At 39.1% G+C, this 24,494-nt stretch overlaps 1 protein-coding gene across 5 annotated transcripts in view; it reads right to left on the reverse strand.

The window, feature by feature from the left end:
• RAF1 (Raf-1 proto-oncogene, serine/threonine kinase) overlaps positions 1–24,494 on the reverse strand; it is a 93,801-nt gene that overhangs the window by 61,805 nt on the left and 7,502 nt on the right. For 3 of the 5 annotated variants that reach the window (XM_067543766.1, XM_067543765.1, XM_067543762.1), the window contains exon 2: positions 1,259–1,320. The exons of the other annotated variants lie outside the window; for them this stretch is intronic. The gene's annotated coding sequence lies outside the window, so the exon portion shown is untranslated. The remainder of the gene's footprint in view (positions 1–1,258; positions 1,321–24,494) is intronic. 5 annotated transcript variants of the gene reach the window in all.

Below are 24,494 nucleotides of genomic sequence, written 5' to 3' on the forward strand. Positions count from 1 at the left end.
TTAACAATCTTAATTTAAATGAAGCTAGCACAGAAAGTTTACCTGGTCAAAAAATATTTTAAACCTTCCCTTTATTTTGTTTTTACTAGTTTATGTTTAACACAGTACTGAATTTGCTCTTTTTTTTTTGGGGGGGGGGGGGGGGGGGGGGGGGGGAAGGTGGTATCTGCTTCTGCTGGATTGCGTACTTCTGATTGCAAATGAAGTGTGTGGTTGACTGGTCAGTTTGTAACTCTGAGGTTCTACTGTATTCTATCCCTTCTCTCCTCACCTCTATTTTTCAATCTTCTTCCTGACTTCCCTGGGAAGCAGCAAAGTGACAATGACATGATTCTGGTCAATTTCACTGTTGCCCAAAACATTCGGAAGGAGCAATGCAACTACCCAGAATTATGTGAGTTTTGCAGGGTTGCATTTGACTTTTACTGAAATAGATAAGCTGTTTTGGAACACAATTATAAAAAAAAAATCAGTTTTCTACAAAGAAAAAAAATCTAGTAACTCTTTTTGAACAGCTGTAACATCTCAATGGAAGGTGATGGAAACACACAGTGATAATGAGGACTCCTTAGTTCGTAGGTGTTCCTTTCACAAGTCAAGTGAAAACTGGATTTGTTGTGCTGAATTATAAAAGGGTTTTAAAATGTAACTAACAAACTCCCAAAGTTCCTTCCTCAGACACTGTGTATGTATTTGTAAACAGACATAGTGGAATCTCAATCAAAAAGGGGTCATCTCAAGATTCCACTGAATATACACAAAGTACAGTCAAAGTGGAGCAATATTTCAGTTATACTATGTAGGGCACTGAAATGTGATCTGTGGAGGTGCATAAAAAAAGGGATACAGGAACTCCAAAGGAGGCCTTTCTTTCATATGTTATAGAAAGGTACAAATGTAATCTGACAAGGACTCCCACTTCATTCATTGCACATATGCAGTAATCAGCACTCTGTTCATGTCTAATGAATAGCAATACAAAGTAAAAGGTGTTTTTTCATTTTTCTTTTTTTAAAAGTAGGAAATTCTATACAAAAAAACTGCATTAAAAACACTCAAGTTGCAAAGCAAACCCACCAAGAGTCAGGAAGTGACAAAAATGAAAGTTGCCTGTGTAATCCTTAACATGGATTCTTTATATACATATACATTGTCCTTACATATTAACATGTATGAAATACAATAAACTATATTAAAAGAACATTTATGTTGCAACATCAGGCATAGATAAGTCAGAAAATGCCACATTTACGGTTACCTTTGCCAAGTTATATCTGCCCCACTGCATGTCTAGCCTGTGCACTGAATGAGGCAGGGATCCTGTAGAAAAAAATAGAATGGGATCATGCAGCTAATGAGTGTATCACATAATACATATGCACAAGAAGAAATAATTAAGTTTGCATTGACGAACACAAAGTTGGCATTTCCCCACTTCCAAGTACTTTGTCTTTGCAATCTAAATACCATTCTTTTAATGTAATCGACTGAATTTGCAAGGCTTAGAGTCAATTTGACAGCATTTCTCTGTTTGGATGTAATACGATAACTTTTGAATGCTGTATCTATTCAATTCCAAAAGTTCAGGAGACTGTTCTTGGTGTCAATGGGCAGAAGCAAAGGTTACTCACCTGCTGCAGTAACTGGTGTTCTTCAAGATGTGTCCCCTGTGTGTGCTCCACTTTAAGTGTCTTTGTGTCCTGCGGCCTTGATTGGAGATCTTCTCAGCTGTACTCACACGGACCGTGAACATGCAGCTTTTGTCTCACAGCACCATTGGTGCATCTTCTGTTGCATGAGCGTGGCCCGACCCCCTCAGTTCCTTCTCCACTACAGAGTCCACGGTTAGAATGCCAAAGTAGAGGGGAGGAGGGAAGGTAGTGGAGCACCCACAGGGACATGCATCTCAAAGAGCACCAGTTACTGCACCAGATGAGTAATTTTTTCTTCTTCGAGTGACATTCCTGGGGGTGCTCCACTTTAGGTGACTGTAGAGCAGTATCCTGTATAGGAGGAGGGACTTCAGAATTAATTGTTTTGTATGGATGACAGTACCATTAGTCCTAGTCAGACATCCCTGGCTGATTCCTGATCAATAGCATAATGTTTTATAAAGGTAAGAATTGATGCCCATTTTGCAGCCTTGCATATGTCCATTAAAGGAACATCATTCAAGAAGACTATGGAAGTGGGTATTGCTATCGTGGAATGAGTTCTGGTCCCTGAGGGAACCTGTAAACCTTTTTGTTTGTAGCATAACTGAATTCATGTTGAAATCCAATTAGATAGTCTTTGGCTGGAGATGGCCTTGCCCTTCAAGCACTCTGCTAGTGACACGAACAATTTGTCTGATTTTCTAAATGGTTTTGTTCTCTCCAGATAGAAAACTATGGCCCTTCTGACCTCAGGAGCGTGTAGTGCTGCATCCTGTGGCTTGGAATGCAGTTTCGGATAAAAGGTAGGTAGGTGTATGGGTTGGGTTAATATGGAAATCCGACCCTACCTTTCGTAGGAATTTAGGGTGTGATCTAAGGGTGATTTTATCTTTGTGAAATATTGTGTAGGGGAGGATAAGCCATCAGCACGCTATTCTCTCCTACTCGTCAGGCAGATATACTAGCAACCAGAAATAAAACCTTCGTGGACATGTTCATGGAATATGTTGCTAGAGGCCAAATGGTGGTCTAGTAACGGCTGAGTACTAAACTTAAATCCCATGATGGTGTGGGGGCACGAATGACTGGAAATACTCTCTGTAACCCGGCTAAGGATCTTTTTACTGTCGGGTGAGAGAATACTGTTGTATCTTTATTTTGTTGTGGAAAACGGTGATCGCCGACAGATGTACTCTTACGTAACTAATTGATAACCCTGATTTCTTTAGTTCCATTATATATTAGAGAATCATCAGATTAGAAAAGATGGTGTGTCAGTTCATCGCTCTTCACACCATGATTGGAATCTACACCATTTCTGCAGGTAAATCTTCCTTGTTTTTAGCTTTCTGCTGTTTCTGTCTGACCTGATCAGAGCATTGCAATTCTTCAGGACAGAACCACTTATTAGCCATGCTGTGAGGTAAAGTTTTTGTATCTGTGGGTAATAAATTTGGCCCGCATTCTGATAAGAGAAGAACGTGTCTTCAGGGAAGCATGATCAGTTTGTGTATTGACATGCTGAGATCTGAGAACCATGTTTGTCTCAGCTAGGCTGGTGCTATCATTATCATGGTTGCCTTGTCGGCCTTGATTTTTTGCATGGTATTGTGTATCAGTGGTATGGGTGGAAACACATATTGTAGTCCCTCGCTCCAGTTGAGTATGAAGGCATTTCCCAATGATCCTAGTCCCAGTCCTGCTCTTGAGCAGAAAAAGTGACATTTGCAATTCTGTTTCATGGCAAAGAGATCTATCATTGGATGTCCCCACTGATGGGAAATTTCTCTGATGACTTCGTTGTTCAATTCCCACTCGTGATTTCATGCAAAATGTCTGCTTAGTTTGTCTGCGATTATGTTTTGTTTGCCGGGCAGGTATGCCGCCAATATGTCGATAATTGTGTTTTATACACCAATTCTACAGTCTCATTGATTCGCTGCATAGGGAGTGGGATCTTACTCTCCTCTGGCGGTTTATGTAGAACATGCACACTATATTGTCTGTCATTTTTATTGATTTGTTCCTTGTGTGTGGTAGAAAGTGTCCGCAAGCGTTGCACACTGCTCAAAGTTCTAATATGTTTATATGAAGGTAAGTTTCTGATTCTAATCATCTGCCCTGAATTGTGTATTCCTGCATGTGAGCTCCCCATCCTAGGAGTGAGGCATCCACGGTGATCATAATGGATGGTGGCTTCTGGGAAAAATTAATTCCTGTCATGATATTGTTTTCCTGAGTTCACCATATCAGAGAGTCTTTTACCATGTTTGGTATTGTTAACACTCTGTTCAGGCTGTGTCTGTTCAGTCTGTATACTGAAGCGAGCCACCCTTGGAGTCATCACATATGTAGACGTGTAGGACGCACTTCAAACATTGTAGCTGCCATGCGACCCAAAAGCTGTAGGGCTACATGCGCTGTTGCGGTATGGCTGTTCCTTACTAATGATATCAGGTCCGTAATAGCTCTGAATCTTGACATTGGTAGTGATGCCCAGCTATTGATGAGTCCAAGGCTATTCCTATAAATTTCAGACGTTGAGTTGGATTTAAAGTGGACTTTTCAATGTTTATCCTTAGTCCAAGTTTTTTAAATATTTGTATGGCTTGATCGGTAGCCTGTTTGGCTAGGTTTTGGGTAGGTGCCTGGGGCAGCCACCTGAAAATGCCAAGGTCAGGGCAGGCTGTAAAAGGAGAGCAGATTCTCCCAGCACTGGTGGGTGGCACTGAAGCCAGACTTCCCAACCAGCCACAAACTGTGCTTTTGATTCCCCACACTGGTTATCAAGAAGCCAGTATACAAATACATACAGCCCCCTTTACTGCATTCCAGTCTTCAGCTCCCAATCAGCCACTAGGTCCAGTAAAGAGACCAGTTATTTAAACTCTCTCTATGCTCTTTACTAAAAAGGTTCCCTCTGACCCCAAAGGATCAGCCACAGTACCAGATCAATATGTTTGGATCTTACCCAAAATACCACACTGCCAGCCAATCCTTTAGTAACTAAAACTAAAGGTTTATTATAAAAAGAAAGAAACAAACCATAAGAGAAATGTTAAAGGATTAAAGCAATCAGATACATACAAATGATTTGAAAGTCCATATACATCAGGTTTCTAGAAGAATTGTGGAGTTTGCAGGCTTGTATAGTCCCTCTGGTATACATCCAGTATTTGGATGGGTCTCAAGTCCTTTGTTTCACAGCTTCAGTTCAGTTGCAGATGAGCTGATCCAGAGGTAGATTGGTAGCTGAATCCTGACTGAAAGACAAAATGGCTTCCCAGGCCTCTGCCTTATATCTTCTCTGGCCTCGGCCATGCTGTTTGTGGAATTTTACAGGAACCAAAATGGAGTCCAGAGTCACATGGGCAAGTCCTGGCGACTAGTCAGGTACATCCCTGGCTTCTCCCCCTGGGCCCCTTGCACCTGTGAATGTCTCAATGGGCCATTAAGCAGGCTATTGTTCTGCAGCCATCCTGTCTGAGATGCCACTCAGACAGCATAATTTGAAATACTGATATACCAAACATATCTATAACTTCCATTACACATATAACACATGAACATAAACATCCTCATCTTACTTAGCACATTATAGCCTTTCTAACAGTACCTGACATAGCATATCTCACATGAATTATTATGATTCTGACATACTGATGTCAAACATTATCATAAATGCTCCCCCCTCCCCAATCCAGCCAGCGTGACAATGCCTTTATCAGACAATCATCCAAGAATGGGAAGATGGTAATTCCCGGTCTCCTTAAATGTGCCGCTACCACTGCGAGCACTTTGGAGAACACTCTTGGTACCGTGGAAAGGCCAAATGGTAGAACTCTGTATTGGTAGTGGTTGCCGGAGATCATAAATCTTAGGAAATGGCTGTACACCGGGTGGATAGTAATATGAAAATGTGTCTTGTAGGTCGAGGGCTGAGAACCAGTCCCCTCTTTGTAGTGCCGATATTAGAGTCAGAGTAAACATTTTGAATTTTTGTTGCCTCACAAATTTGTTTAATGCCTTGAGGTCTAATATGGGTCTCCATCCCCCACTTTTTTTTGTACTACGAAACAGTGGTAATAGAATCCTTTCCCTATGTGCTGAGGCAGTACATGTTCTATTTCCCCTATTTGAAAAATATGTTCTATTTCTTGTAGCAATACTTGCATGTGAGATGGGTCCCTGAAAAGAGACAGTGAAGGGTAGTGAGTGGGAGGAATGAATATGAATGGGATGGTGTATCCTGAGTTGATTATTTCCAAAACCCATTTGTCTGTTATTGTTTACCAATTGGGATGGAACGGTCTTAAGCAGAATTCAAAATTTTTCTTTAAGTGAGGCTGGCACTGCATGCTGATTGGGGTTTCTCAGATCTTCAACCAACTTCTCAAAATGGTTGCTTAGATGGTCTAGGTTGAGAAGTGGTAGATGATTGTTGTGGCTATCAGCGTTGTGATCTTTGTCTTCCCCTTTGAGGTTCGTACCATTTATACTAGGATTGGAAGGGATATCTGCGAGTATAGGGCTGAAACCTGTGTTGTTTTCTTTTTGTTCCAGGTGCATATATGCCCAGTGTTCTGAGGGTCATCCTGGAGTCTTTCATTGAATGGAGGACTTCATCCATCTTCTCAGCAAAAAGCTGCGTTTTGTCAAAGTGCAGGTCTTATATTTTTGTCTGCAGCTCCCTCAGAAGACCTGCGGAATGAAGCCAGGAAGCCATACGCATGACGATGTGGCTGTTGTCCTAGCCGCGGTACCTGCCACGTCTAAAGCGGCCTGCAGAGATGTCCATGCTGCAAGTTGTCCTTCATTAATCAGTTTTTTTAAACTGAGCTCTTTTAGTGTCTGGGATGTCATTGGTCAATTGTGACAACTTCTCATAAATGTTGTGATCATAATTAGATAGGAGTGATGCATAATTAGAGACCCTCATTAACAAAGTAGAGGATGAGTAGACTTTCCTGCCTAATAAATCAAGACGTCCCTGTCATGTGGTGTGGCTTTATAGTTTGTCTCCTTTCCTCTCTGATTAGCAGTATCTAGCATAAGTGAGTTTGGAGGTGGGTGAGAATAAAAATTCCATCCCCTTGGCTGGAATGTAAGATTTTCTATCATTCTTCTTGTTGGTAGGAGGAATGGTTGCCAGTGTCATCCATGTATTATTAGCAGGTTCCATTAAAGCCTCATCCATGGGGATTGCGATTTTGGATGGTGTTGCCATATGTAATATTTTCAGTAACTTGTGGTGATATTCTGTTATTTCCTGTAGAGATCTCCAGATCTTGAGCTACCCTCTTAAAAAGATCATTGAACTGTTTGGTATCATCGACAATGGTAAGTGCAGGGGGAATCACAGCTTCATCTGGGAAAGATGAGGACTCATTTGTGGGAGGAGATGTATCCTGATCCACAGTGAAGCTCTCTGTTTGAGGTTCCATCCCCGCTTCAGCCACTGTATTTGAAGTTGATGGTCTCAGATTTTGTGGTGCTAACATGGGAGCTAGGTCTCTCATATGCTCTTGAATGGGAGGACCAGACAACCCAGCTATGCCATTGCCTGTGATATGGTATAGTAGGGGCAAACCAGGATGGACCATAGCAGGGATATGGCTTGTTTCCCCTATGGTAGGCATAATCAGGAGGTAGTAGTAAAGGTCTGATAGGGGAGGAGTGCTCAGACAAGAATTGAGCTTCTTCTGCACCACTATCATCGGAACTGAGGGAGCATACCAGTGAAAACGCCTCATCACGTGCAAAATGTATTGGAGACTCAGGGGTGCCTTTTGACCTTGGAGATGAAGGCTGTACAGGTTGTATGTGATGTTGTTTGCAGCTCCTTTTACCTGAAGGTGCTGGGGTCAGTGCTGTGGTTTCCTTCAGTTCCGCAGTGGTAGTCTGTGCCGAGGACAGAACTGTATCAGAGGTAGGTACTGTTAGTGATGCATCACTTACCGTCGGTGCCGCTGTTGGTGCCTTCCTGATCATCGATGCTGTGGTTGGTACCTTACTGGTTATCAGTGCCGCAGCCTGCATATTGTCTATTGCCAGTGCCGTGATTAGTGTTGGTGCTGATGTGTCTCTCAGCACTGTACTTTTCTTCAGTGCCGCTGAGTCTTGCGGTGCCGAAGTCGCCGTTGACCGTTGGTCAGGCGGTTTCTGTACCATGTTTTTATGTGGTGCTGTACTGGAGGACAGGTTTTGTAAGTTGCTTGACTCCTCACCAGGACATTTTCAATCCTTAGGTGGCACTGACCGAGTTGTACTTGAAGATCCTTTTGCCTCTTTGGTACTCTGTTTGGGGGACAGCCTCTTAGGCGAATATTTTCTTTTTGCCGCAGAGCTAGAAGTAGGGGAAGAGGCCCTCTTTCTTTGGTGTTCTGCTTTAGGCTTGTCCGGTCCCGGGTCAGATGAGGGTCTGAGGGATTTTTCCATTAGAAATAGTTTTAACCTCAGGTCTCTGTCCCTCCTGGCCCTTGCTTTGAGAATTTTGCAGAGTGTACACTTCTGTGGTACATGGGTTTCGCCCAAGCAGCGTACATAGAGTGAGCATCCATCGGACACTGGCAGAGCCTCTCTACAAGAGGTACACCTCTTAAAACCAGGGGAACCTGGCATGTCTTATTCCTATAGGCTCCACTACTTGGAGATTTTAAAAAAAAAAAAATGTTTACATTATTTTTTTTTAAACAACAGATAAGTAACTAACTGACTAAATTAAACTTAACCATGACTAAACTAGACTAATAACTAATTCTAAAACTGTTAATGAAGAAAAATTTCTGACTGCTGGTAACACTGTTTCAGCCTGTGGACGGTTGAGAAGGAACTGAGGGGGTTGGGCCGCATGTGCAATAGAAGACGTGCCAATGGCACTGCGAGACAAGGGCTAAACATGCATGGCCCGAGCAAGTACTGCTGAGAAGATCTCCGATTGAGGCCGCGGGACAGGACACCTAAATTAGAGCACCCACAGGGACACTACTCAAAGAAGAACCTACTGATTTTGGTGAAAATAGGAAAAATGAAAAATGGGGGACACATGGAATTCGTTGGCAATACCCCTGATCTTAGTTCTGCCAATTCTCACAATACAGTTTTAAAACGCTGACATCCTGAATGAGAAAGAAAAAGAATAGTGCTGTTGGTGGGTGGTGGACAGGAAAATGGTGATGCATACAGAGCCTCTGACATAGGAAAGATAATGGGAGAGGCACACAGAAGGAATAGGGGACCTTAGTATGGGGTAGAAAGGGGAATTTGGAGCATGGAGCAAGACAGAAACACAGCCTCTGGCATGGAGAAAGAAGGGAATTAGGTGGTACACAGAGTCCCTGGCATAAGGGAGAGGGTGAGAGGATTGCAGGGATTTCCTGAAATAGATGAGGATGGGTGGCACCCAGGGTGCTTGTGGTGGGGAAGAGATGCGGAAATAGAGGACTTCAAGAAAACCTGATGAGGACCATGCGCTTAGCCTAGAGAAGCAACGAAGCACGTGACCCTATATTTTATTTGGATGTCATTTCCTAGATTGGTTCAGGTGGTTTTAAGAAAGAAAAAGGTACAATCAATTACTATTGTGTGCAACTAGAAAAACCCCTAACCACAGATAGCCACCACTTGAGCTAAAGGATTAATTATATTAGCTGGCACCAGCAGAACGCTGTTATCGCAAAGTGGAGACAACTGGTCAGGGACTGGGAGACTGCAAGGGGGGGGGGGAACGACAGCCCAGCTTTGTCTCACTCTTTTTCCCCTCACCACCGGGAGGTGGTGTTTTGGGCTGGGGAGGCAAGAATGAGGAGAAATAGGCCATGTGCTGTGATTGGGAGATGGGGCTCTCTTTTCTCCCCACACCTCCTTAAATCTCTTCAGCTTCTCCAGCAGCTCACAGGTATTCCTTTGTGCAGTCTGTGTGACAGTGCACCAACCTAGGAATTAAAATGTTTCTTTTTCATTATTACTTTTAGACATGCTACCAAAATTTTCTGAGGAATATAAAATAGAAGAGAAATGGCAATTTAAAAAAAAATTTTGTTAGCAAAACCTGAACAAAGAAAAAGCACTTCCCCAGCCCAAGGGCATTCCCCCTGCCAAATATGAAAAGCCTGCTTCGTATCAGAGAACAGCGAGAGGTTGTCAAGTAAAGATCACAAGAATCTTTTATAACAGAAAGTGTTAGGCAGTGTAAATGAGGATCGCAAACAGCTTCCCCATAATATGAGTCTTTAATTACATGTTCACATACTTTTTTAGTCAGAACCCTTGCTTTATGATCCTTAGAACATTGGACAATAAAGGTTATGGAGTGCATTTGTTTAGGAGTCCGAAACCCCTCTCTTATGCACTGCACTAGTTGGCTAATGTGCCATGCATAAGTCTAGTGTCCACTGTAGAAGTTTTAAGGCATGTAGTAAATGAAGCAGGGTTCTGCTGGAAAATGAAAAATAAATAGCTTTGTGACTAAGCCATTGGACTAGGCCCCTAGAAATATGGGTTCCATTCCTGCCTCCACCAGACTTCTCGTGTGACCTTGGGCAACTCATTTAGATCCTGATTCAGCAAAGCACTAAGCACAGGAATACTTCCATAGACTTTGATGGGATTACTCATATGCTCAAAATTAAGCACATGCTTAACAGTTTTACTGAATTCCAGAATCTTAATCTGTATCTCAGTGCCAGTTCTGTAAAATGGTAGTAATATTGTCCTTCCTGGACATATGGGGATGTTCTGGGAATAAGTTAATCAAGATATTATACTACAGTTACAACAGCCATAGAAAAGTCTAGAAAAATCTGTGACGGAATAAGAGCTGCTGTGTAGTAATTTACTAATACTGCACGTTGATCTGCGTATTGGGATGTTTACAGTATGAACACATTCCTTTAATTTAATGGGAGGCTGTAAGGAAAAACAAAGGCTCAAGATATTCCATTTCTTCACAAACACTTGAGAGTTAAGAGAGACAGTCTCAGGACAGGAAAAGGCCCTCACACACTAAAGATCAAGAGAGTTGTGGTAGGTTTAAAAAGGAACACTTTCTCAAGAGAGGGAAAGTTGTTCAGGGGAACCAGAGGGGGAACCACTGGGGATGTCTGAAGAAGTTAAGCCTGCATAGGTTTCTATCAGGGAAGCCTTTAGGTAAGAAGTGAGTACAGACCAGTCGTTTTCAACCTCTTTTTATTTGCAGACCCCTAAAAAATTTCAAATGAAGGTGTGGACCCTTTTGGAAATTCAGCCTCTGCTCCATGAACCCCTACCACAGAAGTCAAACTGAAAACAGACTGAACAGAATTCAACTATAAATGTTGCACATGCTTGGCACAGTATTTGAAACAGCATGAGAAAGGGCATTAAACTGTGGGTTTCTATGGTAATGACAACACTTCCAGATTTTGACCTGTAGGTGGGAGTATTCACATTTTTGACATCAGAAAAACAGTATCTTTTTGGGATCTGATACTTTACTTTCATAGTCATCTTTGGCTAACTTATTAGACATAGTCTGCAGACCCCCGGGGTCCACGGACCACAGGTTGGAAACCACTAGTATAGACTTTTTTCCTCTTGAGCTCTGTACCTACTAAAAATACTTTGGTTTTCGGAAGGCTGTTTTGTCACTGTGTACCAATGGTTACAGGCTCCTGAAGGGAAGAACCACAGGCATCCAAAAATATCTGGACTAGCTGGGTAAGTACAGTTGATACACAGGATACTGTAACTCAGGGCCCAGACAGAGTGGGAGATCTGCAGAATTCCATCCTGTGATAGGAAAGGTATGAGGCCTCAGACCTGAGGGGGTGCACTCAAAGACCAGAAAAGGGACAGAGGTGTCACTAACCCTGTCACTATGACAAAAGCATTTTCTTTCTTTAGTGAAAGAACTGGATGGTGTCCAGTAAATGAAATATGGGGCCAAATGATGAATGATGAGAACAGGAGATATACTGGGCAGTTGTCATTCCTCAAGCACTTTGCAAACTTGAATCAGGCAAGGGTTCTGATGAAAAATAGTAGGTTATCATTCTAATCATAACAGACACAAGATGACAGTTATAATTGCACAGGCAACTTTAATTTTATTATTTCATGACTTTTGAGTGTTTTGCTTTGCAACCTTAATGTTCTTTTAATGTAGTAGTTTCATATGGATATTATGTTGTGTTCTAACTTGCAAAACAAAATGTTTTTAATTGGCTTAAAAAGCCTAAGGAGCCTATATTGTTCCCTTTGTGTACACACATACCTGACTCCCATCATCACTAATAGGAATTATACAAGTATCAGAAGAACTTTCTGTGACTATATTTTTTTTTTATTTCTGAACCATAGAAATATTTGTTATTCTTGATGTGAGCATTGTTATTGTGGAACAGAGACTCCATGGCCTCAGTTACTGATTAAGGTGACCTACAAATAATTTATGCCCATTTTTTGAGGGTTGGGGGGGCTCTGTATCTTCTTGTTTTTTATCTTAGAAAAACCAGGAATGTAAAGTCTTATCTTTCACATTGAAGTTGTAATATTAAAAAAAGCACAAAAACACTGACCTAACTTTTACACACTGCAAATGCAGAAAAATAGAAGTACAAAACCCTCTCCTCCCCCATTATTCTATGTAAGTCACCTTTAAATTAACACTGACCCTTGAAGCAGTTCTCCTGTAGCTTTGAATGAAGAGAGCTTCAGTGGCAGATTGTGACAAGTAATTTTAAAACTACTTTCTGATTCCAAAAGGCTTCATACTGCACACAGAGAGAAGAAATTCTCCACAAATCAGACAAGAGAAAAAAAAAGGAGCTTTGTAATCACTGGACTGCTGAAAAATATACCATATTACACTGTCATATGTAACAGATATAATAGGTCACTTTGAATATAGTAGCAAAGAGACTAATAAATGTTTAACTATTTCACAGTACCTGGGATACAGTTATTTTTCTGACCACACCAATACATTAAAAAAATCTACATTGTATTGTTTGCATTTGAGGGTGCCACACAATGTGCATCTATGTCCTGTTATGTTAGTATAATCGTTCTGTTTTAGTCTCAGTTTCCAAGCTTAAAGCAATGTGTACATACTGATATCTGAAGCCTTTGTTGGAAAATCTTATGCCAGTTCTAATTATACAGTATCATTAAACATTAACTTGATAATCTTATACTGTGAATGTACCTTAGAATTTCAGAGGGTGAAATATCTTTTTTTAAAATGTGGCTTAGAATAAACTATCACCGTGAAAATTAAATTAGGTAGCTTGGTAAATTGGTTTATCCTGTCACATATTTCACACTATTTTGTTATTTTAGTGTTGCTGTTAGTATCAATTCTGAGCCAACCTCTAAAAACAATTTTTTTGGGAATATTCATTTTGAAAACTGATGAATGTAAGTTTTGGCCTAAATAACCTATCCTTCTGTTTGAAAGGAGACAAATCTTAGAATCACATGAGGCAAGCAATTACTTAGAATACTTTTTTGCTCTAGCTACTATCTGTAAGTATTTCAACTTTGTTAAAACTAAATGGATTTTCTCTAAGGTCCATACAAATTCAATCCAGTGAACAGATCTTTGATAGGTTTCAGTTATAATCACATTTACTTTACAGCAATTATTTGGGGAGAGGGAGGTTTATACTTATGCCATCACAAATAGTTGTCCCTCAGTTTACACTCATTCCTCCTCCAAATGGCAGTTAATTAATATTTCACAAATATTTCAGTAAGTACTGAATTAAGTACCAAATAAGTGCCCTTCTCATGGGATTTATTTAAAGTTTATGTTTTCATATATATTGCTGTACTGTTTACTTATTGATTGCTATCCTACACTGTTTATTTATATTTAATTATTTTTAAGGTGTTTTTTTTTTAAATATGCTCTTCATGTACAAATAAAAATCATTGTTGACTGTGTGGAAGCAAATAACACTATCAGAACTGTATCTTCAGGCTTTCAAAAACCATGATTCCAGGCTATGGTTTGGTATGGTCTGCAGGCAATTATACAGGATTTTCTTAACATGGCAAACAAACCATCATATTTTATTACTCTGTTTATACCATTCTTTCTTCTCTCCCTTCCTCAGCCTACCCCAGAATTATACTTTTCAACCAGAATTAATATTGGGACTCATGTTTAAAAAATATTAGGTGCATAAATATGCTCTTGACATTTGCTTATAGTTATCAGGATCACACCAGCAACTCTCGTAATCATGCACAAATCATCATATTAGTTATCTGCACAGACACAAACTGAATGCACAAAATAGGCATGTATTTTGCATGCGTAGTGTATTAGTTCCTAGACTGTGGAGAAGATTATTTATTGAGCAGCCCTGATATGGGGAGTGTCAAATGTGATCACATGTAGCCTCTAATCACATTTATTACAGCAAGATGAATCAAGAATAGGGCTCCACTACACTAGCCCCGGTGCAAACAGAGTAGCTGACAGTCCCAGTCTTTAAGACTTTCCAATCAAAATAGACAAGACAGATACAGGCTGGGGGGAAGGGACTACAGGTGGTACTGGTAGCAATGACTATTATTAAGGTTGCCCAACACTTCCCAATGCAAGACCGTTTTCAGTTGCTTATAACTTTGCCAAATGTTAACTAATTTGAGAAACCAAGGACCTGATTTTTCAGAATACTCAGCATTATGTAGTACTTCATATGTTCAAAGCACCACTTCCATTAACTTCAGTTGCTGCTGGAGATATCAACATTTCTGCAAGGTCTCAAGATGGGCACCCAGAAAGTGAGGAACACATTAGTGATCACTTGTGAAAAGTTCAGTTTAAGTAACTTGTCTACCATCACACAGGAATTCTATGGCAGAAGCAGGGATCAAATCCAATTCTCAAGTATAGCATTCAATTGCCTTAACCATGAGATCATCCTCTCTTCCTCCAATTCCCATCTCATTCTCACACTTTCCAACTTCTTATACAAATGGAGCAAGGATCCTACAGATAACAACCTTCTTCAGTACACAACCCTGAGTCCTCCAAAGCATAGTGGAGGAAACAATACTTGGTCATATAATTAAAGACAATCAAAATGCACACACACAAGGGGGCTGAATTAAGGCAACCTTAACATTGGCATTTTCTAACTTTTGAGCGCTTCACTTTGCAAACTTAATATTATTTTAATACAGCTTGCGTGTGTAATATAATATGCACTCTGCGTAAACCATGTGATGGCAAAAAATGTCAGTTCCAAGATTTTTTTTGGGGGGGGGGGGGGGAGAGGGGAAGAGTAATTTTAGTTAGGAGGGGATAAACTAAATGGAAAGAAGTGGGATGGGAGGAAAGGGAAGCAAGGGGAGGGAGGGTAAGAAGGGCAGATATGGAGTGAAGCGGAGTTAGAGAGACTGAGAGAGACTTGGGCAAACAGCTAATCAGCACAAAGTCCAGTCAAAACCACAGAAAGTTCTCTGAATGTCTGATGGTTCTTCCTTTGGTGCTTCTGCAGCTGCTCCCCAAGGCAATGTAGAGGGAAAGGGAAGCACTAGCTGGGTTCTTGTTTCCCCAAAGTGGAGGGGGGTCTCCCCTGTACTGTTTGGGTCTGAGCATGTGCTGGGATAGGTGTGGCTGCAGCTGGGCCCCATTTTACTCTATCCTCCCTCTCCCCCGGCCCCCCGTGCAACAGTCGTCTTGTGTTGGCTGCTTCTGCAGCTGCTCCTACCGGTATCTCTAGCTGATTCCTCTTTGCAGCCACTGCATGCTGATAGAGATTCAGTCTTACAGCCCCACCTCTACAGCACACTCCTCTGCTTTACACACTTTTTTCTTGGAACAAAACCTGTCAGCAGGGTACAGTTGTCAGAATGTTACCATGTTACTGCTAAGAAACAACAAATCTGATCAAACATAATAAAAACACCATGATGTGGTATGCTCAGTTCAGATAAGAAATGAACCCTCCAGACTGTTTTGTCATTTGTTTTTTTAACTAGTAAACCTGAATTCACCACATAATGTTAAAATTGAAGATTTAAATTCAGCCTCATCCCCAATATCTCTGAATCCCTGAGAAAACCAGTACCGATTAAGTTCAAGATTAGTTATAACAAAATGAACTTAGATATAGCATAGAGCATATTTTATGCAACTTTCAATGAACTGAAAATACTATTAAATTTACTAAAGAGAAAAGCCTGAAACAAGACTCAGGAAAGAGTCCTACACTTCATGCCCTATTGTACACGACAACTAATTTGTCAAGTTCATATAGGTGTGTATAGGCTTTCCCTGCCCTCTCTTTCCATATACTATTTTAAACAGAAATTCTGTAAGCATTTAGCAGGAAAGCAAATGCAGTTAGCTGTATTACTTCACTCACATTAAGAAAAATGTTCAATCAGCAAACATTGAATTCTTATGATGTAGGACTTTTTGCTTTAGAGAGGGATGGCTTTGGATCCCCTCCCCCATCACAATGGACCAAGAGATGACGTGGATGAGACCTACGTTCCCTCCAGAACTTAGCGCTAACTCCAGCATAACTAACAATTATCAATTGAATTACAATATTATAAGAAGATACCAGCTTGCTGGATAAAGGCCAAAATTAACACTTACACACTGACAACTGCGCACTTAGCCCTAGGAAACTATTATCACTGTTTAATTAAAACAAATGTCTTACTGAAGATGCATATGGTTTGTGTATTTGTTTTCATCAGTTCTGATGTTTTGCACAGAGAACACACCAAGATTTTAAAAAATGTGTAAGAGTTTCTGAAATACTCAGTTTTTAAATCCATACTAACTATTCAGTCGAACAAAACCTCATGCACTACAATTTTATTTAAAACATTTTTCTATACCCATGACTTTAGTCTCATCTGTCAACGCTCTTGGTTTAAAAACTGACTAAAAAAGTATTCCGTATCTTGCATAATAAGGAAACAAAACACTGAAGTAGACAAATGTTCAAAGCTTTTCTGTACCAAAAAAACCCCTCTGTACCATTAACATTAATATTACATTAAAGAAACAAAAAATGCATCATCCAAAAAAGACCATGGAGTTAAATTAAACAACTGAAAATGTTGATGGATAATTTGGTGATTTTTATGCCTCAGAGACAGCAACTAGTTAGTTTTTGTTTTTTTTAAATCCTCATGCCCCCTAGAAAAATCTCATATTTAAACAGATTTTGTTTCAAAGTGTTCATCTTCTATATTTTCCACCTGTTGTGGTTTTTAATCAATGTGAATTTATCAGTTGGCTAGCCAGGTAGAAGTGACTGGTTGCGGGAAAAAGTTGTATTTAAATTTTTGTACAATAGTGGAAAGAAAGAGAAGGGAAAGACATTTTACAAATCATCTTACAAATTTTATATTAACTATACATCATGGGAGCTTCCAGACTTCTTGATAACCAGACTAAACACTCATTGGTGAGGAAGCCTGAAATTTTTAGCTGTTCAGACTAAACATTTACCTTTCAGAAGCCAGAAAAAAAAAAAAAAAAAAAAAAAAGACAGGATATTCTTGATGCAAAGTAATTTCAAGGTTACAAAAATAATTTCCCTAGAATGATCAAGTTTAAGCTATAACATGGTACATTATGGCCATCAAATCAGCTGAGCCAGGCTCAGACCACGGGAGATTATTGTGGGAATCTATGCAGATGCTAAGAGCTTTCTCAGTCCATCACTAGAGCAACCCAAACAAAATCAGCACTGAGAGGATGAGGAGCTTGAAACACAGCAAATTCCCAATTATAGCTCCTCTAGCAGCAATACAGCCAACAAAGAAGGGGTGTGTCTGACCAGGGACAGGAGTGGAATTACTCTTTTCCTACCCTTTGCATCCAGGTAAATAAAGTATGTATTTTACTTTAAGATATGGGAGATTATTTTCCCACTCTGCTCACACTGGTGAGGCCTCAGCTGGAGTAGTATCCAATTCTGGGTGCCATACTTTAGCAAAGATGTGGACAAACTGGATATCATCCAGAAGAGAACCAAAAGAAAAAAAAAATGAAGAAAGGTTTAAAAACCTAACCTCGGAGGAAAGGTTAAAAAAAGGCCATGTTTAGTATTGGAAAAAGACGACTATGGGGAATGTGATAACAGTCTTCCAATATGTTAAGGACTGTTATAAAGAGTACAGTGATCAATTGTTCTACATGTCCACTGAAGGTATAAACAAGTAGTAATGAGCTTAATCTGCAGCAAAGGAGATTTAAGTTAGATATTAGGGAACACTTTTAACTATAAAGGTAATTAACTATGGAATAGGTTTCAAGGGAAGTTTCAGAATCCATCATTTGAGGTTTTTAAGAAGAGGTGGACTAACACCTATCAGGGATGGTCTAGGTTTACTTGATTCTGCCTCAGTGCAGGGGGCTGACTTGATGACTTCCAGCTGTATGTTCCTATAATCTCATAGAGAAGAGCAGCAGGCAAGATTTTTGCATTTTTATATTTTTACTGATGGCAAGAGACATTTGATATTTGACATTCAATACTTCCTTAGCTTTTTTATGTCCAGGATGGTTGGTGGTTTTCCTCTTTCCTTCTGTGTTCCTCACTCTTTTGACATGTTTACATTATTCATAAAGAAGTTAAATTCCATTATATTTCTAACAGCTGTTTGGACAAGGATTTTTATTTACCAAAAATAGAAACAAGTTTCAGACTTTTCAATGGAGAAGAATTTAGACACAATATACACAAATTCCATTTAACAAAGAGCAGGAAGAAAGAGAATAAGATGGCACTGACACGCAATAAGTGAATTGCAACAGAATTGGGCTTGTTACGGTCTTGCTTCTTTATGATATAAAAAAGGTACTGAGAGGGGTTCCCTCCAAATTCTTTCAAGAGGTTTTCCTCCCCCCCGCTTGTTTTTTTTACGTTACAAATGCAGGTCTTATCTAGCCCGGAAAACAAAGGCCAACTAAACTGATACAACTGCGCCACTGCTGCGCATCTGGTGAAGACACTATGCCGATGGGAGAGAGCTCTCCTGTTGGCATAAAAAAACCCACCCCTGTGAAGGGCATAAGCTATGTCGGCAGGAGAAGCTCTCCCTTCGCCATAGTGCTGTGCACACCAGCGCTTTTGTTGGTGTGGTTTAAGTCGCTCGAGGGGGGAAATATTCACACCAGAGTGACGTGAATTTTGCCACCGTATGTGGTAGTGAAGACATAGCCTAAGATGACTGGAACTGGAACTAGTTTAGTATCAAAATCACAAAAGAGTGAAAATTAAGCTATGAAGGTCATAGTAGTCACACTATTCAAAACTTCGGTTTTCTCATTTTTGCTAAATCTATTTAACTGCAATGACTATCTTTTCACCATTGCCCCTTCAAAGAAGATGCAAGAGCTAACAATGCACCTGTTCCAAAACATCCACAAGGGCAAACCCCACAGATGGCCAGAATTTATTTCCTCATATTTCTAAGGTTTTGTCTATCCTTAAAAGATTTACTGCCTTAACTATGCTGGCATCAGTAAAGTAGCAAACACACCGCTACTCTTGATGTATTTAGATCAATATACAAGTGCTTATACCAGTGTAGCTTGTTCAGATTTGGGAACCAATATAAGCCATATCAATAGAAAGCACTTTATACTAGTATAACTATCTACACTAGGGCTTTGCACCAGAATAACTTTTTCAGGAAAGAAAAAAAAAAAAATCACACCTCTTACCAACATATAACTGTGCTGATGAAACTAAGTGTCAGCAAGATCTAGGGTAAAAGTAAATTTTTTTATTTTTTTTTTAAGTTTTTTTAGAAACTTTTCAAGCCACTTTAATAAAAAAAGGGCAGAAGATGGTGCAAATCTAATTTTTAATATTCTTCTACAGAACTCCTTTAAGACCACCAAGGTGGTTGTTTTCTGGTTTTCTTTCTTTAAAACCAGGTTTGGTGAGCTTTAAGGAGTAATGCAAGACTTTCATTTATCTAGGCCTTAATTAGCTGAAGAGCCCACTGCAGTAAAATATATTGCTTTAACTTCATTAAAACAAAAATGTAATTACTTGTAAAGCATCTAAGTGTTAAGAGACATAGATGTTCCTAAATCTTAAAATAAAGCTCAAATGAGTAAATATTTAATAGAAATAAGATTAGTCAACTTTTATAATCCTTTCACACTAAAAAAAGCCAAAAAGCATTTTGTTCAGAGTTGTTTGTATTCTTGAAACTACAATGCAGTCAAATGAGACTGTTCGTTTACAGAGCATGCCAATAACACAAAGATAAAAAATATGGTGCTATATTGTATCATCTTACAAAAATGGGGGAGCAAATATAAAATAGTTAGGATTCAACATATCCTAAAGAAAGCCTCACTACTAGGATACTTACAAATCACTAGACACTATAGTACATTATTATGTCTACATACCAATAAACTCACAATTAACTATTTTCCTGAGTCCTCAAAGTTGAAAGAGAGGTTTTCATTTTCTTCTACATTCATTGCTTTTAAAATACATCTGGGCATCAGTCAAAATATGTTTCTACAGTATGAGCCAAACCTAACACATGATAATACTCTAGTGTGTTTCTAGCTCCAAACTGTTTGGACAGCTCTATAACTACTTTTATTATTCTTGTTTTACAGTTTACCATACCAGACAAGTGAACAAAGTAGTCTACATAAAATAGTAAACAAGTACTTGATTCAGTTAGAAACTCCAGATCCTACAGGGAAAAAAGTTGCTTGCTAATACGGTCAATCATTTAATATACCCTCACCAGTGTCCAGAAAATATGTTCTAGATGGTGTTCTCAAAGAATTTTAGCTCTATTTGGCTTGGCAAGCCACAATGCCCCACAGCATCCTAAGCACACATTTTCCTACACTATAAAGATTTCTTTTATAGGGATGCTTATAATGGCTCCAAATTCCATGAATCTAATTGCAAACTTCACTTCAAAAGAGATCTTCCTCATAATAGACTTCTTGGTTCAAAGGAAGAGCAAGGTCTATTTACAAGGTGCTGCTGCAACCAGGATTTATGTCAATTCTGGAGAGCCAAATTATATGAGTTAATGAGGCTTACCATTATTTGTGACAGACCTATAGCTGTGCAGAAAGACAGATGCTATCAGGAGAAAGAGAACATGAAAATAAGGGAAAAACTAAACTTCTGCACGATCATGTGCATAAAGCAAAAATATCCTACAAGATTGATTAAAAACTATTGTTACATTGCACTTCACCCAAACTGTGCATTTCTTACAAAACAAAAATATGCACAACTGTAGCTATCATACCAGCTGTCAGAAATTTCTGAAAAGTCATTAACTAGCCAGATTTTATTCAGAAGCCAAAGAGTGCATGCACAGCAGCTGATACTGATGAGATGTCCTTCCTTCAGGAAAGTGACCCAGGAGTCATGAGGCATGGAAGAGGAATCTATACCTTTAAATCTTTAGTAAAGTGACTGAAGTCTTATGGAATGAAACCCTGAGGTACAACACCTGGTGAACATGAACAATAATCAACAGAAGTTTTCATGGGTTTAACAAAAACATCAAATTGACAGATAGCTATATAATACACCACACCACACTGAAACCATTACTTGGGTATTACTTAATATAGAGTTGATTTGATTTCCTCCTACACTATAATGGCAAGTTTTCAAGGCCTTCTAAGCCTTAGGTAAGGAGCTGTCAATCATTTTAGGCAATATTTCAGTGCAAAGAGTGAATTTATAGGCTAGACTGGTCTCCACATATCACACAATTAAGATAGCAAAATTCTAATACTATCCCCAATTCAGCATGATGCTTAAGCCCTTGACTAATCTCATCTTTACTCAGCAAAACATCATGCTTAAATCTCACTGAAGTCAAAGACAAGCACTTGCTAAGTGTTTCGCTGACCAACAATGGGATTACTTCATGTTTAAAATTCATACGATTAAGCACCTTGTTGAACTAGGGCTATTGTTGCCAAGCGCTGGTTCAAGAAAATGCAGTACCAAACTAGAACTTTAAGGGCCATAAAAGAAGTTACTACTTAAACAAATGTGCATCAGAAGAGGAAAAAATGTCTAGGGAACCCAGATGGGTCTTAAGCCTTGTCTACACTACAAAAATAAACTGACCTATGTTAGTGAAAAGTTCCAGAGGGGTATGTTAGGTCAATTTACAGTCACAGCAGGTTGGGGGTCCAGCAGCCTGAGGCTTCTTGCCCTGCTCTCAGCTTTTACAATGAAAACATAAATGGTGAAGATCAAAAAGCCAGCCCGTTCTTGCTTTGCAATGGGAACCAACAGATGTGTACAGACACAGGCTATTTGTTTAATCACACCAACTATTTTGTAAATTATAGCAACAGTTCACATTAATTTGAGAACACTTAATATGTTTTGTTGTTAACAAATTCTGTCTGTACCAGCTAAATAGAGATAAAGGCCACTTTAATAAAAACTTCTTGTAATGTTCTTGTTTAAAAATCAACTCAATATGGTCATTACTCTATAAAAGCAAAACAGAGTACTGGCTTCCTACTGTAAATTCATCATTAACTGCTTTTCATTTTAAAAAATTCATTTAAACCTAGCATCACTTGATTTTTGACCTGCTAGAGTAATTTTTAAAATTCTGCTCACCATAAATATAATTCTGAAGTCCATAAAAAGCATGCTTAACAGTTTGCAATCAGCAAAGTTTTAAACCACAATACCTGCTAACTTTAAGAAAGAAGCACACCTAATCAAAATAAAGGCATTACATTTAATAGATCCAAAAAACACAGTAGTGCCGTGCTGTAGTTAAGATTACATAATCATGAAAGTTAGAAAATTCAAAGTTATGATTACATGGCAGTTATAACTTGTATATATGTGGTATTTTCTATTAGCCTATTAATTTTGCAATATTATGGTAATATCAGAAGTGGCATTCCCGCTATATGCTCCAGTTTTCACTATTATCAATCTTCTAGGTAAAGTGTCATTTCTGGCAGGACTTGAAAAATCCACTCACCACTGGAATGGAAAATTTTCCCTGGTGAATGAAGTCTTAGGTTCTAAATTTTGCAGAACATAAAGGAAAATATTTTTTTTTAATTGACTAAATTTGACGTTAACATTTTCAGACACTATGCCCATTCCTAAACCACCAGGCCAATTTTTGTGGTTTTACAATCAGATTGCCTCTTTTAAAAAATGTTTCTCCCTAGTTGCTGTGTGAGAAAACTAACAAACAAGGGAAATACTCAACATACACGGGAATCTCTAAAAACTGACTATTGACAAGGTTCTGTCAAATGCAAAGTATAAAAACAAAAGAAATGGAGAAAAGTATTTCTTTCAGTTGTAGTGGTCATTTTATTTGTGACAATATAAACTATGTTCTGACATAGGTGAATTTTAGGCTGGCAGCATCTGGTTAACAATCTCTCTCATAAGTTTCTTCAGTGTATACTGTAAGTTGGTAAAACAAAATAATTCCAGTTACTATAGTTTAAAATCACAAGCACAGTTTTTACTGGAATAGGTAAAAATAACACTAGTGAACACCCCAAAGGAGAATCTTTCCACTATACAGCCACTGTTTAGGCTTTGTCTACATGAGCACTTTTGTTGGTAAAACTTTTGTCATTCAACGGTGTGAAAAAACACACCCAACTAACATCAGTTTCACTGACAAAAGCATTGGTATGAACAGCACTACGTCAGCGGGAGATGCTCTCCTGTTGGCATAGAGCAGCTACATAGAAGACCTTACAGCAGCGCAGCTCAGCTATACTGCTGTAAAGACTGTAAGGTAGCATAGCCTTAGATTGCAACATAAGCTGGCTCTCTTTTTGTAACTTCTTAACTGCCTATGTATGTGCTACACAGTGAATGCAGTAAACTTAAAAAAGCTTAAAGGACTAGAAAAGTAAGCGCTGGAAGCAACTCACCTTCAGTTAAATTCAAAATTACTACCTTACTGTGCCCTATATACTTTTTTCCAGCAAACCATTATTGCCTAACTGAATTCTACACTGACTTCCCTGTAGTTTCATAAAAATGAATTATGAGAGTCTAGAACCTTGTATTTTTTTATTTGAAATAAACAGTAAAACAAGAGTCAGAATGCTCTGCTTCTGTAGGAAAAGCTCATTCCACCCAGGGGAGCCCCTTGTATTCCTCCATTCCCTCCCCTTCTATTTCAGGGACTTCTGCAATACCCGCTTCCCCCACCCCACCCCATCCCCATCCAATGAAGTGGGTTTCTGCCCATGAAAGTTTATGCCCAAATAAATTTGTTAGTCTTCAAGATGCCAAGGATTCTCGCTGTTTTAATGAAGAGTCATTTAACTATATAAAATATGATGAACTGTTAACAAAAAGAAAAACAGCCATTTTAACAAGGTTATAAAGTAGATTAGGACTGAGAAAATTCAGATTCCATTGAAAGGTCAATTTCCAAGTTGTCTTAAGGTAAGTACTATTTTACAACTTTGAAATTAGTTTTGTCATTTTAGAATTGTGGATAGAAACTGGTTTTCAACCTAACATCAGGCCCATGTCATCTGTCACAAACGAGGTCAACTTTCAGTAAAAGAGTGACCAACGGGTTAAAAAAATACCAAATTCATATAATTAATTCACCAAAAACATTTTTCAATTAGTGGCCAATTTAGATGTAAGATTGCGAAAATACAGTCTCATTCCACTCCACACCAATCTTTCCTGCATTTGTTACGTTACCCTGTGAATGTATGCTACCTTTGCTCCCAAACATAAAATGTCCACAGATATGGTGAACTGAAGAGTTCCACTGTGCTCCAGCCACTGTCACTAAGGAAGGGGATACAAAAACAGCACAGGCAAGTTTCTCCTT

Source organism: Emydura macquarii, unplaced genomic scaffold (genome assembly GCF_026122565.2).
Source record: "Emydura macquarii macquarii isolate MOO-44397 ecotype Brisbane River unplaced genomic scaffold, CSIRO-AGI_Emac_v2 contig_968, whole genome shotgun sequence".
NCBI lineage: Eukaryota > Metazoa > Chordata > Testudines > Chelidae > Emydura > Emydura macquarii.